The sequence below is a fragment of the Petromyzon marinus genome, chromosome 6, assembly GCF_048934315.1.
Source record: "Petromyzon marinus isolate PM22_M1 ecotype Great Lakes invasive population chromosome 6, UKy_Petmar_22M1.pri1.0, whole genome shotgun sequence".
Taxonomy (NCBI): Eukaryota; Metazoa; Chordata; class Hyperoartia; order Petromyzontiformes; family Petromyzontidae; genus Petromyzon; species Petromyzon marinus.
Window position 1 is genome coordinate 11,528,447 of NC_133672.1, and position 4,675 is coordinate 11,533,121.

Consider the following 4,675-nt stretch of genomic DNA (forward strand, 5'->3'; position numbering starts at 1 on the left):
GGGGGGGGCCCACAGGAGGGAGGAGATGAATGAGGAAGCAGGGCCGGAGTTGAGGGTGGGGGGGCTCTGAGCCCGCATTGGCCCGGCCCCCTCCTGCCGTGGTCGTGACGTGCAGGGGGCTGGGGGGTGGGGACCGCCACACGTGTAGACAACGTGGTTTACTGTAGACACCACCACACGTGTAGACAACGTGGTTTACTGTAGACACCACCACACGTGTAGACAACGTGGTTTACTGTAGACACCGTGTAGACAACGTGGTTTACTGTAGACACCACCACACGTGTAGACAACGTGGTTTACTGTAGACACCGTGTAGACAACGTGGTTTACTGTAGACACCACCACACGTGTAGACAACGTGGTTTACTGTAGACACCGTGTAGACAACGTGGTTTACTGTAGACACCGTGTAGACAACGTGGTTTACTGTAGACACCGTGTAGACAACGTGGTTTACTGTAGACACCGTGTAGACAACGTGGTTTACTGTAGACACCACCACACGTGTAGACAACATGGTTTACTGTGGACACCGTGTAGACAACGTGGTTTACTGTGGACACCACCACACGTGTAGACAACTTGGTTTACTGTAGACACCACCACACGTGTAGACAACGTGGTTTACTGTAGACACCGTGTAGACAACGTGGTTTACTGTAGACACCACCACACGTGTAGACAACGTGGTTTACTGTGGACACCACCACACGTGTAGACAACGTGGTTTACTGTGGACACCACCACACGTGTAGACAACATGGTTTACTGTGGACACCGTGTAGACAACGTGGTTTACTGTAGACACCGTGTAGACAACGTGGTTTACTGTAGACACCACCACACGTGTAGACAACGTGGTTTACTGTGGACACCACCACACGTGTAGACAACGTGGTTTACTGTAGACACCACCACACGTGTAGACAACATGGTTTACTGTAGACACCGCTACACGTGTAGACAACGTGGTTTACTGTAGACACCGTGTAGACAACGTGGTTTACTGTGGACACCACCACGTGTGTAGACAACGTGGTTTACTGTAGACACCACCACGTGTGTAGACAACGTGGTTTACTGTAGACACCACCACGTGTGTAGACAACGTGGTTTACTGTAGACACCGTGTAGACAACGTGGTTTACTGTGGACACCACCACACGTGTAGACAACGTGGTTTACTGTAGACACCACCACACGTGTAGACAACGTGGTTTACTGTAGACACCACCACACGTGTAGACAACGTGGTTTACTGTAGACACCGTGTAGACAACGTGGTTTACTGTAGACACCACCACACGTGTAGACAACGTGGTTTACTGTAGACACCACCACACGTGTAGACAACGTGGTTTACTGTGGACACCACCACACGTGTAGACAACGTGGTTTACTGTAGACACCACCACGTGTGTAGACAACGTGGTTTACTGTAGACACCGTGTAGACAACGTGGTTTACTGTGGACACCACCACGTGTGTAGACAACGTGGTTTACTGTAGACACCGTGTAGACAACGTGGTTTACTGTAGACACCACCACGTGTGTAGACAACGTGGTTTACTGTAGACACCACCACACGTGTAGACAACGTGGTTTACTGTAGACACCACCACACGTGTAGACAACGTGGTTTACTGTGGACACCACCACACGTGTAGACAACGTGGTTTACTGTAGACACCACCACACGTGTAGACAACGTGGTTTACTGTAGACACCACCACACGTGTAGACAACGTGGTTTACTGTAGACTCCACCACACGTGTAGACAACGTGGTTTACTGTAGACACCACCACACGTGTAGACAACATGGTTTACTGTAGACACCGTGTAGACAACGTGGTTTACTGTAGACACCACCACACGTGTAGACAACGTGGTTTACTGTGGACACCACCACACGTGTAGACAACGTGGTTTACTGTAGACACCACCACACGTGTAGACAACATGGTTTACTGTGGACACCGTGTAGACAACGTGGTTTACTGTGGACACCACCACACGTGTAGACAACGTGGTTTACTGTAGACACCACCACACGTGTAGACAACGTGGTTTACTGTGGACACCACCACACGTGTAGACAACGTGGTTTACTGTGGACACCACCACACGTGTAGACAACGTGGTTTACTGTGGACACCACCACACGTGTAGACAACATGGTTTACTGTGGACACCGTGTAGACAACGTGGTTTACTGTAGACACCGTGTAGACAACGTGGTTTACTGTAGACACCACCACACGTGTAGACAACGTGGTTTACTGTGGACACCACCACACGTGTAGACAACGTGGTTTACTGTAGACACCACCACACGTGTAGACAACATGGTTTACTGTAGACACCGCTACACGTGTAGACAACGTGGTTTACTGTAGACACCGTGTAGACAACGTGGTTTACTGTGGACACCACCACGTGTGTAGACAACGTGGTTTACTGTAGACACCACCACGTGTGTAGACAACGTGGTTTACTGTAGACACCACCACGTGTGTAGACAACGTGGTTTACTGTAGACACCGTGTAGACAACGTGGTTTACTGTGGACACCACCACACGTGTAGACAACGTGGTTTACTGTAGACACCACCACACGTGTAGACAACGTGGTTTACTGTAGACACCACCACACGTGTAGACAACGTGGTTTACTGTAGACACCGTGTAGACAACGTGGTTTACTGTAGACACCACCACACGTGTAGACAACGTGGTTTACTGTAGACACCACCACACGTGTAGACAACGTGGTTTACTGTGGACACCACCACACGTGTAGACAACGTGGTTTACTGTAGACACCGCCACACGTGTAGACAACGTGGTTTACTGTGGACACCACCACATGTGTAGACAACGTGGTTTACTGTAGACACCGCCACACGTGTAGACAACGTGGTTTACTGTGGACACCACCACACGTGTAGACAACGTGGTTTACTGTAGACACCACCACACGTGTAGACAACGTGGTTTACTGTGGACACCGTGTAGACAACATGGTTTACTGTAGACACCACCACACGTGTAGACAACGTGGTTTACTGTAGACACCACCACACGTGTAGACAATGTGGTTTACTGTGGACACCACCACACGTGTAAACAACGTGGTTTACTGTGGACACCGTGTAGACAACGTGGTTTACTGTAGACACCACCACACGTGTAGACAACGTGGTTTACTGTAGACACCACCACACGTGTAGACAACGTGGTTTACTGTGGACACCGTGTAGACAACGTGGTTTACTGTAGACACCACCACACGTGTAGACAACGTGGTTTACTGTAGACACCACCACACGTGTAGACAACGTGGTTTACTGTAGACACCACCACACGTGTAGACAACGTGGTTTACTGTAGACACCACCACACGTGTAGACAACGTGGTTTACTGTAGACACCACCACACGTGTAGACAACATGGTTTACTGTGGACACCACCACACGTGTAGACAACGTGGTTTACTGTAGACACCACCACACGTGTAGACAACGTGGTTTACTGTAGACACCGTGTAGACAACGTGGTTTACTGTAGACACCACCACACGTGTAGACAACGTGGTTTACTGTAGACACCACCACACGTGTAGACAACGTGGTTTACTGTAGACACCACCACACGTGTAGACAACGTGGTTTACTGTAGACACCGTGTAGACAACGTGGTTTACTGTAGACACCACCACACGTGTAGACAACGTGGTTTACTGTAGACACCACCACACGTGTAGACAACGTGGTTTACTGTAGACACCGTGTAGACAACGTGGTTTACTGTAGACACCACCACACGTGTAGACAACGTGGTTTACTGTAGACACCGTGTAGACAACGTGGTTTACTGTGGACACAGCGTGATTTGCCGTGGACACCGCCAGCAACTCGGGAGTGTTGCACGCGTGTTCCCTGTGACAGCCCTTTTTAGCTCGATCCACTGCTGGATGAGCAAAGAGAAACCACGGTGGTTTGAGCCGGTGCGGTGTGTAAAACTGCGTTTTAAAATTGAAAGCTCGTTTATTTTGAACTACGTTTCGTGTTGAGTTGTCCTTCACCCGGCACCCCCGATTATTGTACATACATCGTGACCATTCATCACAAACTATGGACCACAATGGAACCACTGCAGTCTGCGAGGGGGAATAGAAAACTTCACTCTCTCATATTCTTGGTTCTTTTAGTAAAGTCACGTAGATAGAAAATAAAATGAAAATTTAAAAATAAATTAAAAATAAAAGCAAAAAAACTACGACGTTTCGATTGCAACACATGCGGTCTTCATCAGGCGGAGAGAAGACGAAACGTCGTGGTTTTTTCCTTTTAATTTGTTTATTTTTTAATGTTTTTTTTCTATCTACGTGACTTTACTGAAAGAACCAAGAATATGAATTCCTGCAGTCACGAAAGTTTTAAGTCAAAATTGAGCTCTCTCTCTCTCTCTCTTGAAGCCCTCTCGTCGTGGCTCGCAGACCTCGACATTGGCGTTTAGCTGCCGGACATATTGCTGCCATCATAAACTGCTTGTTGAGGGCCTTGCTTTGTAGAAGCTGTGTGTGGTTGTGTGCCAAATCATCAAGAGTGCAACAGCTACTGGGACGTTGATCTGTTTACTTTGGTTAGTCAAGGTAGTTTGTGTCGG